Raw genomic sequence first — 15525 nt, 5'->3', positions numbered from 1 at the left:
AGGTCTGTGGACGCCAGACTCTGTGCTCTTCATTGCCTCACTCACGTTTCTTCCAGTGTGAGCAGTGGATCACCTGGGGGTGCTTGTTAGGTGTAGATTCCCAGATCCCACTCTCCAGACCCCGGGACTCAGACTCTGAGGCTGGGACCCGGAGATCTGTCCCTTATCAGGAGCTCTGGGTGATTACTGAGCAGCCTCAAGTGTGACGACCACTGTGTCTCACTACATCGCCTCTAAAGATTGTGAAGTATCCTGCTCGTGTGTGTGTGTGTGTGTGTGTGTGTGTGTGTGTGTGTGTGTGTGTGGAGGACTGACAAATCCTCCAAGCCAGGGTGTGGTGGCGGAGTCTGTAACTGAAAGTTCGGTCTCTGAACCTGATGCCAATCCAAATAACGAGAACAGAGTCTTGAGTGGAAGAGGAAAGGTTTTTACTATGCCAGGCACAGGGAGCAAAGCAAGGGCTCATGCCTCGAAAACTGCTACCTCCCCGATGAGGAATGGGTAGGGATTTTTATTTGGGGTTTTGGGTAGGGGAGAGGGTGCATGTAGCTGTGCAGGCTGGCGTTTTCCCACCAGCCTGCGTTTGGCCTTGAGAGGCTGCTTCAGCAAGGCGGCGGTGGGGGTGGGGGTGGGTGGGGGGTGGTGGGGGGTGGGAGTAGGGGGGTGGAGGGAGAGACAGGAGGATGGCAGGTGGGCGTCCTTCGCCGTTGTCTCTGTCTCGTCTTCCTGTTTGAGGCGGGTTAAAACGCCTAGATTGAGGAGTCGAGGTCTGGGAAGCCTCCGCTCCTTGATACTCTTGAGACAGCAGCTTTCCTGGCAAACTCAAGGACACATAATTAGCTAAACTTTAGTGTGCCTCCAACTCCAGGCCACCTGGGCTTTTAACAATTTGTAACTCCCATTTAGTTGTAAAGCTCAAGGGGTCCAAGTTTAAAGAAACAGGTATTTCCATATGAGTGGAGCTAGAGAAGCAGGAAAGGGGGTGGTGGGTTTTAGTTTTAACCCCATATACGCTGGGTTCAATGTGGGGGAACTGATATCAGGGCTGATGTTAAGAGCCTGTAACAAGTCCAAATTCTAGAATTTCAAAAATACAAACAAGCTGATGATAGTTACAATACAGCAACTCTCTGTACTTTCAAGTCCATTGATGTGTCAATGTAATAAAGTGTATAACGGCTCGAATTTGTTTGTAGAGAACAATGTCCAGACTAGTTAATTTAAACAAAAAGGAATTTTTAAAAACATAGGATACTACGCAGTTAATAGTATCATGGGGAGGGCTGAAAAACCAGTTTTTGGTCTGAGCATCCACTAATGATTCCCAAAACGACACCACAGAACTGGGCCTCTGGAGCTGTTGCCCATGTCATGATTGGGAAGCTGCCTGCAAAGTGGCCTGAGGAGAGCAGGGATGCAGAGGGAGTCTAGGCTCAGGAGGGAGCAGAAGGGAAGCTCATCAGGGTGATCGGCAAGGAAGTTGGGACAACCAACTTCTTCCAACAGAACAGAAGCTAGGGAAGTAGGGAGTTCCAGAAGATGGGAGGGGGCAACATTGTTAAATGCAGTGACAGGCCAGTGGGAAAAAAGACAAGACTAATAAGTACTGTTGACCTTGGTGACTAGGTGACCTTCCCTGGGTCAGTTGGTGAGTTTTACCAGGAGAGTTTCAGGGGAATGATGGAGAAAGAAGCCAGATGAGTGGGATAAAGAATAAATAGAAAAAGGAAGCCATCAACAAAATGAAAAGACAACCCAATAACTGGGAGAAAATATTTGCAAATCAGATATGTGACAAGGGGTTAATTTTCAAATATATAAAGATCTCATGCAACTCAGGAACAAAAAAATATACACCCCGATCAAAAAATGGGCAGAGGACATGAGCAGACATTTTCCCAAAGAAAGTATACAGAGGGCCAAGAGGCACATGAAGAGATGTTCAGCATCACTAGTTATTAGGGAAATGAGAACTCATGCAGTAGCTTTTTAGTCTGATTTAGTCCCATTTGTTTATTTTTCTTTTTATTTCTCTTGCCTGGGAGACAGGGTATTCCAAAAGATACTGCTAAGATCTGTCAAAGAGCATACTGCCTGTATTTTCTTCTAGGTGTTTTATGGTTTTGGGTCTGACATTCAAGTCTTCACTCCATTTTGAGTTAATTTTTATGTATGGAGTAAAATAGTTGTCTATTTTCATTCTTTTGCATGTGACTGTCCGGTTTTCCCAACACCCTTTTTTTTTTTTTTAAAGATTTTATTTTTTCCTTTTTCTCCCCAAAGCCCCCCGGTACATAGTTGTGTATTCTTCGTTGTGGGTTCTTCTAGTTGTGGCATGTGGGATGCTGCCTCAGCGTGGTCTGACGAGCAGTGCCATGTCCGCACCCAGGATTCGAACCAACGAAACACTGGGCTGCCTGCAGCGGAGCGCGCGAACTTAACCACTCGGCCACAGGGCCAGCCCACCCAACACCCTTTTTTGAAGAGACTTTCCTTTCTCATTTGTATGTTCTTGGCTCATAGTCGAAGATTAGCTGTCCATAGATGTGTGGTTTTATTTCTGGGCTCTCAGTTATGCTCTGTGGATCTGTGTGTCTGTTTTCCTGCCAGTACCATGCTGTTTTGGTTACTATAGCTTTGTAGCATATTTTGAAGTCAGGGAGTATGATACCTCCAACTTTGTTCTTTTTTCTCAAGATTGCTTTGGGTATTCAGAGTCTTTTGTCATTTCATGTAAAACTTTGGATTCTTTGTTCTATGTCTGTGAAGAGTGTCATTGGGATTCTGATTGGAACTGCATTGAATCTGTAGATTGCTTTAGGTCATAGGGACATTTAAACTATTCTTCCAATCCATGAGCATGGAATATCTTTCAATTTCTTTATGTCTTCTTTGATTTTTTTCACTAATATCTTATAGTTTTCAATGTATAGGTCTTTCACCTCCTAGGTTAAATTTATTCCTAGGTATTTTATTCTTCTTGTTGTGATTGCAAATGGGATTGTTTTCTTGATATTTCTTTCTACTAGTTCATTATTAGTGTATAGAAATGTAACTGACTTTTGTATGTTGATTTTGTATCCCCAAACTTCACTCTGTTCATTGATTATTTCTAATAATTTTTTGGTGTATTCTTTAGGGCTTTATATGTATAGAATCATGTCACCCACAAATTGTGACAGTTTTACCTCTTCCTTTCCAACTTGGATCCCTTTTATTTCTTTTTCTTTCCTAATTGCTCTGGCTAAAACTTCCAGTACTATGTTGAATAGGAGTGGGTATCCATGTCTTGTTCTTGCTCTCTGAGGAATAGGATTCAGTTTTTCACCACTGAGTATGATGTTGGCTATGTGTTTGTCATATATGCCTTTTATTATGTTGAGGTACTTTCCTTCTATACTCATTTTCTTGAAAGTTTTCTTTTTATCGTAAATGGATGTCAGATCTCATCAAATGCTTTCTCTGCATCTATTGAGATGATCATGTGATTTTTATTCTTCATTTTGTTAAAGTGGTGTATCACATGGATGGATCTGTGGATGTTGAGCCATCCCGCATCCCTGGAATAAATCTCATTTGAGATTTATTAAACACCTGTGCTGTATGATCCTTTTAATGTATTGTTGTATTCAACTTGCTATTTTTTTTTGAGGATTTTTGCATCTATGTTCATCAGCAATGTTGACCTGTAATTTTCTTTTTGTGTGATGTCCTTGTCAGTTTTTAATATCAGGGTAATATTGGCCTAGTAAAATGAGTTAGGAAGTGTCCCATCCTCTTCAATTTTTAGGAAGAGTTTGAGAAGCGTAGGTATTAAATCTTCTTTGAATGTTTGGTAGAATTCACCAGAGACTCCTCTGGTCCTGGACATTTGGTTTTTGGGAGGTTTTTGTTTGCTATTTCAATCTCTTTACTTGTGATTGGTCTATTCATATTCTCTATTTCTTCTTCTTCTTCTTCTTTTCTTTTAAAGATTGGCACCTGTGCTAACAACTGTTTCATATCTTTTTTTTCCTGCTTTTTCTCCCCAAATCCCCCCAGTATATAGTTGTATATTCTTCGTTGTGGGTCCTTCTAGTTGTGGCACTTGGGACGCCCCCTCAACATGGCCTGATGAGCCGTGCCACGTCCGCGCCCAGGATCCAAACCGGTGAAACTCTGGGCTGCTGAAGCAGAACGTGTGAACTTAACCACTCGACCATGGGGCTGGCCCCTCTATTTCTTCTTGATTCAGTTTTGGGAGGTTGTATGATTCTAAGGATTTATCCATTTTTTCTAGGTTATCCAATTTGTTGGCATATATCCCTTCATAGTATTCTCTTATAATCCTTTGTATTTCTGTGTTGTCCATTGTAATTTTTCCTGGTCCGTTTCTGATTTTATTTATTTCAGTCTTCTCCCTTTTACTCTTAGTGAGTTTGGCTGAGGGTTTGTCAAATTTGTGTATCTTCTCAAAGAAGCAGTTTTTTGTTTTATCTACCCTTTCTGTTTTTTTAGTATGTATGTCATTTATTTCTGCTCTGATTTTTATTATTTCTTTCCTTCTACTGACTTGGGCTTTGTTTGTTCTTCTTTTTCTAGTTTTTCTAGGTATAGTATAAGATTGTTTATTTGAGATTTTTATATTTTGAGGTGGGCCTGTATTGCTATAAATATCCCTCTTAGTACTGCTTTTGCTGCATCCCATAGGTTTTACTATGTTGTATTTTCATTTTCATTTGTCTCTAGGTAGTTTTTGATTTCTCCTTTCATTTATTCAGTAGCACAACCATTGTTCAGTAGCATGGGGTTTAGTCTCCACCTATTTGTGACTTTTCCAGCTTTTTTCTTGTAGTTGATTTCTAGTCGTACCAATGTGGTCACAGAAGATGCTTGATATTATTTCAGTCTTCTTAAATTTATTGAAGCTTGCTTTGCTTCTCAACATATGGCCAACTTTGAGAATGTTCCATGTGCACTGGAGAAGAATGTGTATTCTACTGTGTTTGGATCAAATGTTCTATATGTATATCTATTAAACCCATCTAGTCTAGTGTTTCATTTAAGGCCACTGTCACCTTGTTGATTCTGTCTGATGATCTATTTAGTGATGTAAGTGGGGTGCTAAGGGCAACTACTATTACTGTGTTGCTGTCAATTTCTCCCTTAGATCTGTTACTAGTTTCTTTATACACCTTTGTGCTCCTGTGTTAGGTGCATATATATTAATGTGTTATGTCTTGTTGGTAGAATGTTCCTTTTATCATTCTATAGGGTCTATCTTTGTCTCTTGTTATCTTTTTTGTCTTGAACTCTGTTTTGTCTGATATAAGTACAGCTACCCCCAGCTTCTTTTGCTTGCCATTTGCTTGGAGTATCATCTTCCATCCCCTCACTCTGAGCCTAGGTTTGTCTTTAGAGCTGAGAAGTGTTTCCTGGAGGCAGCATACTGCTGAGTCTTGTTTTTAAATCCATCTAGCCACTCTGTGTCTTTTGATTGATGAATTCAATCCAGTTCCATTTAGAGTGATTATTGATATGTAAGGGCTTACTGCTGCCATTTTTTTAAAAAGATTTTACTTTTTTCCTTTTTCTCCCCAAAGCCCCCCAGTACATAGTTGTATATTCTTCGTTGTGGGTCCTTCTAGTTGTGGCATGTGGGACGCTGCCTCAGTGTGGTTTGATGAGCAGTGCCACGTCTGCGCCCAGGATTCGAACCAACGAAACACTGGGCCACCTGCAGCGGAGTGCGCGAACTTAACCACTCGGCCACAGGTCCAGCCCCTTACTGCTGCCATTTTATATTTTGTTTTCTGGTTGTTCTGTATGTCCATTGTTTGTTTTTCCTTGTATTTCTATCTGCCATTTCAGTTTGGTTGTTTTGTGTGATATTTTTCTCAGTTTTCTCTTTATCTGTGATTTGTGACTCTGCTCTGATGTTTTGTTTTGTGGTTACCATGAGGTTTGTATAAAGGACTCATAGATGAGGTAGTCAATTTTCTGATAGTCTCTTATGTCCATTAGCCTGTGAAGGTTCTGTCCTTCCCTCTTCCTCTTCTATGTTTTTATTGTCACAAATTATTATTTTTTGTGTTGTGAGTTTGCAACCAAATTGAAGTGGTTGTAGTTATTTTTGATGCTTTCTTTCTCTTTTTTTATGTTATAATTAAATGTATACTAATGTATTCCAATATAAAGCTGCAATTTTCTGATTCTGTCTGTCTATTTATCTCCTTGCCCAAACTTTGTAAAGCTTTGCCTTTTGTTTCAGGTAGGAGGACTGCTTTCAACTTTTCTTGTAAGGCAGGTCTAGTGGTGATGAATTCCCTCAGCTTTTTCCTGGAAAAGCTTTAATTTCTGCATCATACCTGAAGGATAATTTTGCTGGATAGAGTATTATTGGCTGATAGTATTTGTGTATCAGTATTTTGACTATATCATTCCATTCTCTCCTAGCCTGTATAGCTTCTGCTGAGAAATGCTGAAAGCCTGATGCAGGTTCCTTTGTAGGTTATTTTCTTCATCTCTTGTTGCCCTGAATATTTTTTATTTGTCATTTGATTTTGACAGTTTTTATATTATATGCCTTGAAGAAGGTCTTTTTTGTAATAATGTAATTAGGAGTTCTATTGGTTTCATGGGCTTATAAGTCCAGTTTCTTCCCCAGCTTTGGGAAGATTTCAGCTATTATTTCTTTGAATAACTTCTCTGCTCTTCTCCCTCTCTTCTCCTTCTGGAATACCTATAATCCTTATGTTACTTTTCCTGATCGAGTCTGATATTTCTTGAAGAATTTCTTAATTAAAAAAAAAATCTTAGTGAGCATCATGGCAGAGTGAGCTTTCCCAGTAATCTCTCCTCTTCACCATACAACGAAAAAGACATTCATACTTCAACAGAGGACATCCAGACACAACATAAAAAACATTGGAGAGCCCCACACAGCCATATGACAGAGGACAGAGAGGCTGGTGCCCCCTCTTGGAGGAGGTGGAATGGGGAAGAGAAAACTTTGCTCCCTCCTCTAAAGACTGCGATCTGGGACCATGGGAGGCCTCCAAGAGGGGACGAACAGGGTAGGGGACATTCGTTCACAAGAATATCAAGGATCCCTGAGAGGCCTTGCAGCCTAGAGGGAAGCCATCTACTGGGGTGAAAGCTTTTTCAGGGGGTGACCTCATCAAGCCAACACCCCAGAAGAGCAGATAGTGAGAGCAGAGTGAGAAATCCTGGAGTGAACGTAGGAGAAAGTGCCCCTCCCCCACCCACCCAGTGCCTGCTCCAGTAACTGGGATCTTGGTGGAAGGCAGAGGGTTCAGAATACACAGTTCTTGACCCCCACCCAGTGGAGATAGGCAGTAACCGTGACCAAATGGTGCTAAGATGCATAAAAACAGAGCCATGCCCTCTAGCAATATCAAACATTGTATTAAATCTCCAGACCAGAGAGAAAATGACAAGTACCCAGATATCAGTCCTGAGGACACAGAAATATGTAATCTAAATGAGAAAGAATTCAAAATAGCTAGCATCAAAAACTCAATGAGTTAAAAGAGAATGTAGAGAAACAATTCAATTAGTTCAGGAGCTACTTCACAAAGGAGATTGAAACTATAAAGAAGAATTAGTCAGAAATCTTAGAGGTGAAAGACACAATGGAAGAAACAAAATATGGATTCCCTGAACACTCAAGTGGACATAATAGAGGAGCAAATCAGCAAAGTTGAAGATAGACATATTGAAATGCTCCAGATAGAGGAGGAGAGAGAACTAAGACTAAAAAGAAATGAAGAAAGTCTCTGAGAAATATCCAACTCAATTCACAAATGTAACATAAGAATTATAGTTATTCAAGAAGGGGAAGACAAGGAGAATGGAGCAGAAAGCGTGTTCAAAGTAATAATAGCAGAGAATTTCCCAAACCTAGGGAAGGAGGTGAAAATCCACGTGGAAGAGGCTGGAAGATCTCCTAAGCATGTCAGTGTAAAAAGGCCTACTGCAAGGCATATAGTAGTGAAGCTGGCAAAAGTGAATGACAAAGAAAGAATACTAAGGGCATCATGGCAGAAGAAAATAACCTACAAAGGAACCCCTATCAGGCTTTCAGCAGATTTCTCTGCAGAAAGCTTACAGGCTAGGAGAGACTGGAGTGACACATTCAGATCTTTGAAGGACAAAACTTTCAGCCAAGAATACTCTATCCAGCGAAAATATCCTTCAGATATGATGGAGAAAGAAAAACTTTCCCAGACAAACAAAAGCTAAGGGAGTTCATAGCCATGTGACCCATCCCCACAAGAAATCCTGAAGAAGGCCCTCATACCTGAAAAAAAAGGGAGAAAGGAGTTACAAAGCATGGAGTAAGGAGATAAATAGGTAGACAGAATCAGAGCAGGTTAGCAAATACTCAAGTACAGCATTAAAGATAAAGGGAAGGAAAACACCAAAACCAAAGATAATCTTGTTATTTTAACCACAATCTCACAATACAAGATGGAATAAGATGTGAGAAAAACAACTTAGGAGGGGAAGAGGAAAGGGACTGAATCAGTTTAGTCTAAGGAAATAAGAGGCCATCAGAAAATGGACGATCTTATCCACAAGATTTTGAAGACAAACCTCATGGTAACCACCAAACAAAAAAGCATAACAGAGACACAAATAATAAATAAGGAGAAAACAAAGAAACACATCAAAAAAACTGCGTAATTCAACTGCTAAACCAAAATACACAGGATGAGAAACAAAGGAAATGCAAGAGAACCAGAAAATGAGTGATAAAATGGCAGCATTAAGCCCCCATATATTGACAGTCACCTCAACTGTAAATGGATTGAATTCTCCAATAAAAAGACACAGAGTGGTGAGATGGATTAAAGAACAAGAACCCACAATATGCTGCCTTCAGGAACCACATCTCAGGTCCAGAGACAAACACAAGCTCAGAGTGAAGGGATGGAAGACGACACTCCAAGCTAATGGCAAACAAAAGAAAGCAGGTGTCACAATACTTATATCTGAGAAAGTAGACTTCAAGATAAGACAAGTAAAGAGAACAAAGAGGGGCAGTATCTAATGATCAAAGGGACACTCCATCAAGAAGAAAGAACAGTTATAAATGTCTATGCACCCAACACAGGAGCAGCAAAGTTCATAAAGCAACTATTAACAAACCCAAAAGAAGATATTAATAATAACACAACAATAGCAGGGGACCTCAACACTCCACTCACATCAATGGATAGGCCATCCAGACAGAAAACCAACAAGAAAACAGTGAAATGAAACGAAAAGCTAAACCAGTTGGACTTAATAGACATATATAGAACACTCCATCCCCAAACAGCAGAATACGTATTCTTCTCAAGTGCACATGGAACATTCTCAAGGATAGATCATATGTTGGGAAACAAGGCAAGCCTCAATAAATTTAAGAAGATTGAAATAATAATAAGCATCTTATCTGATCACAATGCTATAAAGGTAGAAATTAATTACAAGAAAAAAGCTGAGAAAAGGACAAAGATGTAGAGACTAAACAACATGCTATTGAACAAGCAATAGGTCATTGAAGAAGTTAAAGAAGAAATAAAAAAAAATCTGGAGACAAATGAAAATAAAAACATACCATACCAAGTCGTCTGGGATGCAAGAAAAGCCATATTAAGAGGGAAATTCATCACAATACAGGCTCACCTTAACAAACAAGAAAAATCCCAAATAAGCAATCTCAAAGTACACCTAACTGAATTAGAAAAAGAAGAGCAAATACAGCCCAAAGTCAGAAGAAGAAGAGAAATAATAAAAATCAGAGCAGAAATAAATGCTGTTGGAACAAAAAAGGCAGTAGAAAGGATTAATGAAACTAAGAGCTGGTTCTTCGGGAAGGTAAATAAAATTGACAAACTCCTAGGCAGACTTACAAAGGAAAAAAGACAGAAAGCTCAGGTAAATAAAATTAGAAATAAAAGAGGAAAAATAACAATGGATACCACAGAAATACAACAGATTATAAGAGAATCCTATGAAAAACTCTGTGCCAACAAAATGGACAGTCTAGAGGAAACGGATAAATTCTTAGAGTCTTACAACCTCTCAAATCTGAATCAAGAAGAAACAGATAATCTGAATAAACCAATTACAAGGAAAGAGATTGAAACAGTAATCAAAAGCATCCCAAAGAATAAAAGCCCAGGACCAGATGGCTTCCCTGGGGAATCTCACCAAACTTTCAGAGAGGACCTAATACCTATCCTTCTCAAGCTATTCCAAAAAATTAGGGAAGATGGAACGCTTCCTAACACATTCTATGAGGCCAACATCATTTTGATTCCAAAGCCTGACAAAGAGAACACAAAAAAGGAAAACTACAGGCCAATATCACCAATGAACATAGATGCAAAAATCTTCAAAAAAATATTGGCAAACTGAATACAGCAATACATCAAAAAGATCATACATCATGATCACGTGGGATTTATACCAGGGACACAGGGTTGGTTCAATATCCACAAATCAATCAATGTGATATACCACATCAACAAAATGAGGAATAAAAACCACATGATCATCTCAATAGATGAAAAGAAAGCATTTGACAAGATCCCACATCCATTTATGATAAAAATTCTTAACAAAATGGGGATAGAAAGAAATTACCTCAACATAAAAGGCCATATATGACAAACCCCCAGCCAACATCATACTCAATGGGGAAACACTGAACACCATCCCTCTGAGAACAGGAACAAGACAAGGATGCCCACTATCACCACTCTTATTCGACATAGTACTGGAGGTTTTGGCCAGAGCAATTAGGCAAGAGAAAGGAAGAAAAGGAATCCAAACAGGAAATGAAGAAGTGAAATTTTCAGTGTTTGCAGACAACCTGATCTTATATATAGAAAACCCTGAAGAACCCACTGGAAAACTATTAGAAATAATTAATAACTACAGTAAAGTTGCGGGGTACAAAATCAGCCTACAAAAATCAGTTGCATTTCTATACTCTAATAATGAACTTAGAGAAAGAGAACTCAAGAATACAATTCCATTTACAATTGCAACAAACGGAATAAAGTACCTAGGAATAAATTTAACCAAGGTGGTGAAGGACTTATACAATGAAAACTATATGACATTATTGAAAGAAATAGATGATGGCATAAAGAGATGGAAAGAGATTCCATGCATGTGGATGGGAAGAATAAATATAGTTAAAATGTCCAAACTACCCAAAGCAATCTACAGATTCAATGCAATCCCAATCAGTATCCCAATGACATTCTTCATGGAAATGGAGCAAAGAGTTTAAAATTCATTTGGGGCAACCAAAGACCCCAAACTGCTAAAACAATCCTGAGAAAAAAGAATAAAGCTGGAGGCATCACAATCTCTGACTTCAAAATGTACTACAAAGCTGTAGTGATCAAAGCAGCATGGTATTGGTAAAAAAAAAAAGACACACACATCAATGGAACAGAACTGAAGGCTCAGAAATAAAACCACACATCTATGGACAGCTAATCTTTGACAAAGGTGCCAAGAACATACAGTGGAGAAAAGACAGTCTCTTCAATAAATGGCATTGGGGAAACTGGGCAGCCACATGCAAAAGAATGAAGGTAGACCATTATCTCACACCATACACAAAAATATACTCAAAATGGATCAAAGACTTGAAGATAAGGCCTGAAACCATAAAACTCCTGGAAGATAATATAGGCAGTACACTCTTTGACGTTGAACTTAAAAGGATCTTTTCGAACGCCATGTCTTCTCAGACAAGGGAAACAAAAGGAAAAAAATAAACAAGTGGGAGTTCATCAGACTAAAGAGCTTCTGCAAGGCTAAAGAAACTAGGATCAAAAACAAAAAGACAATCCATCAATTGGGAGAAAATATTTTCAAATCATATATCCAACAAGGGGTTAATCTCCATGATATGTAAGGAACTCACACAACTGAAAAACAAAAAAACAAACAGCCTGATTGAAAAATGGGCAGAGGATGTGAACAGACATTTTTCCAAAGAAGATATACAGATGGCCAATAAACACATGAAAAGATGTTCAACATCACTGATCATCAGGGAAATGTAAATCAAAACTACACTAAGATACCACCTTATGCCTGTTAAAATGGCTATAATCACTAAGACTAAAAATAACAAATATTGGAGAGGATGTGGAGAAAAGGGGACCCACATACACTGCTGGTGGGAATGCAAACTGGTGAAGCCACTATGGAAAACTGTATGGAGATTCCTCAAAAAATTAAAAATAGAAATACCATATGACCCAGCCATCCCACTACTGGGTATCTATCCAAACAACTTGAAGTCAACAATCCAAAGTAACACATGCACCCCTATGTTCATAACAGCAATATTCACAATAGCCAAGACATGGAAACAATCCGAGTACCCACTGACTGATGATTGGATAAAGAAGATGTGGCAACACACACACACACACACACACACACACACACACACACACTGGAATACTACTCAGCCATAAAAAAAGACAAAATTGTTCCATTTGCAACAACATGGATGGACCTGGAGGGAGTTATGCTAAGTGAAATAAGCCAGCCTGAGAAAGACAAACATCAGATAATTTCACTCATATGTGGAATATAAACAAACACATGGACAAAGAAAACAGGTCAGTGGTTACTAGGGGAGGGGGTGGAGGGTGAGTATAGAGCATGAAGGGGAGCACTTATGTCGTGACAGACAAGAAATAGTGTACAAATGGAGTTTCACAATGATGTAAACTATTATGAACTCAGTTCAAAAAACAAAATTAAATTAAATTAAAAAAAGGGAAAAAGTCTTAGCTCTCTCTCCTCTTCCACCTGAATCATTTCTAGATTTCTGTCTTCTAGCTCACTAATTCTCCCCTTTATATGGTCTGCTCTATTTTTAATACTTTCTACATTATTTTTTCATCTCATTAATTGTGTTCATCTCCAGCATTTCTGTTTGTTTTTCTTTAGAGTTTCACTCTCTTTGCTGAAGTACTCCTTCTGTCATAATTTTATTCCTGAGCTCATTGAACAGTCTTTCTGAGTTTTCTGGTAACTCATTGAGTATATTTATCACAGCTATTTTGAATTCTCTGTCACTTTTTTAAATTAGTTTTTATTTTTTGAGGAAGATTAGCCCTGAGCTAACATTTGCTGCCAATCCTCCTCTTTTTTTTGCTGAGGAAGACTGGCCCTGAGCTAACATCCATGCCCATCCTCCTCCACTTCTTTTCATATGTGGGATACCCACCACAGCATGGCCCACCAAGCAGCGCCATGTCCGCACCCAGGATCTGAACTGGTGAACCCTGGGCCACCGAAGTAGAACGTGTGCAGTTAACCTCTGTGCCACTGTCACTTAGATTGTAATCTTCTGTGACTTCAAGTTTGGTTTCTGGAGAGTTGTTCTTCTCTTTCTGTTCTGCAGTGTTATTGTTGTTTTCATGGTGTTTGATGAATTGATCCTCAAATGCTGGTGCATTTGTGGTAGTAACCACCTTTCCTATTTGAGTATGGATTTGATTACTTTGGTTTTTAGCTGTTTCTGGTTGTATCTGAGAGCCTGCACTCTCCAGCCTCCACTGCCTCTGCTAGATGCATCATCAGTGCCCTCCTTGTGCCACTTGTGTCTCTGAGGTTGCTGGTGCCTTGCTGCTTACAGTGTTGCTGCAGTCTCAGGCATTTCCACTGGGGTCACAGGCTGCAAGCACTTCTGCTACTTCTGGGATCATCTGGGTCTCGTGTTCCTCCACTGGCTCCCTGTGGGCTCTCCACAGGCTTGGACGCAGCTACCCCATGCACCACCTAGGCTGTTGCTTCTGGGTTGTCTAGCAGTGCTGGGTTCATGGATGTCACTATTGCTGCCAGGGTCCTGGGTACCCGGGGACTTGTATGCAGCTCCTGCTGCTGATGGAGCTGGTGTTGGGGGTGCTGCCACTGGGAGCTGGGTCACCAGTTCTTCTGTGGTTCATGAAGCCTCTGGTCGTGGGTTTCTCCTGCCATAACTGGGGGTCAGCAGGGACTAAGCAGGGAGAGGGTGTTGTTGCTGTCTGCTCCTGTAGCCTCTGGTCTCCGGTGCTAGCTGGTGTGTTGAATACTCAGGTCAGGGTGCCCCGCCCAAACCAGGAAAATCTAAGTTTTGTATATTATCCCTACTGTTCGAAACACCTGGCCACTACTGGGGGAGGGGAAGGGGATATGCACACTGGATCCACTGGGAGTTAGGCAGTGAGCAAGCCACACCTCTTCTTGTTGCTCCCACCACATCCGCTTGCAGTCGTGTGAGCTGCAGCTCCCATTGTTTCTGCTCCTGCAGTGACCACTCGTAGGTGTGTGGGCTGGTGTGAGAATCGGCGCCTTGTATCATTGCTGCTGGGGGAGCGGTAGGGGGTTGCTCACCTATTTCCATTGCATCCTGGGGTCTGGTCCACCTGCCTTCAGATGTATAGCTGCATAGATCTCTTATGCATCCTGTTGTGCTGTGTAGGGAATCCTTTTTTGGTCAATGGATGTCCGTTAGAGGGGAGAGACAAAGGGAACAACTCGCTCTGATATGATGCTGACGTCACTCACAGTGTAAACTTATTTATCCCATTTATGTATGTTTCTTACTTTCCCAAGCATCTACTTTTCTGATTAGCTCATCAAGTTTAAAAAAGAAGAACATTATACGGAAATTGGCAGCACTAAAGATATGGGATGTTGCAGAGGGAACCTCCCCCAGAATCCACTTGTACAGAAGTGCTGAGATGTCATATATGTCGGGGTCCTGTCACTCAGTCAGTGGATATTTTCTCAGTGTCTGCAGTGCTCGCACACTGTGTGAGCACTGGGCATGGAGTGGTGTGCTCCATAGACCTGAGTCCCATCCCTGTGTAGAGAACCTTCGCCGTCCCTAGCCATGCCTCTGATAAACTTGCAGCATGTCTCTGATGTCCTTGATTGCTCAGTATTTGGACTGAAGTTAAGCCAGGAGTTGGGAGAAGAAGGATAAAAAGATTGGAATATGACTGATTTACTGGACCGTTGCTGATCTTGTCTGCCATATAAGATACAGGTCAGAATGCATATTGGAAATGAAGGAAGGCGATTCCAGAATCCTCAGGACTTGGAAACCTTGATAATTGGCCTTCCACAGGGATACAGAGAATAAGCAGCATTCAAAATTCATTTGGTTGACTCCCTGTCCAGCCAAAGTTTCAGCTTACTGTGAGGAAGGAGGGGTGACTGCACGTGGACAGGCCGGACACCAAACTCCTGCCCCTGGCAGCACAGTGAGGCAGTGATGGTGAGTCAGCAGAGCCGTCCATCCCAGCCCAGACTCGAGCTGGCCCTGTTGATTCATTGCAGCTGCACAGGAGGGCCAGACAGTTACTCAAATCATTTTTGAGGACCTTGAGGTCTGTGGGACGTGCACCGGGGCCATCGACAACACGGCATTGGCTCCAGCCAGTCACTCCACAGGGAGGACCACTGGGCCCACAGGGCTCTCCTCCTGGGACCCGCTGCTCGCCT

The sequence above is a fragment of the Equus przewalskii genome, chromosome 32, assembly GCF_037783145.1.
Source record: "Equus przewalskii isolate Varuska chromosome 32, EquPr2, whole genome shotgun sequence".
Lineage (NCBI taxonomy): Eukaryota > Metazoa > Chordata > Mammalia > Perissodactyla > Equidae > Equus > Equus przewalskii.
This window is presented reverse-complemented; position numbering follows the sequence as displayed.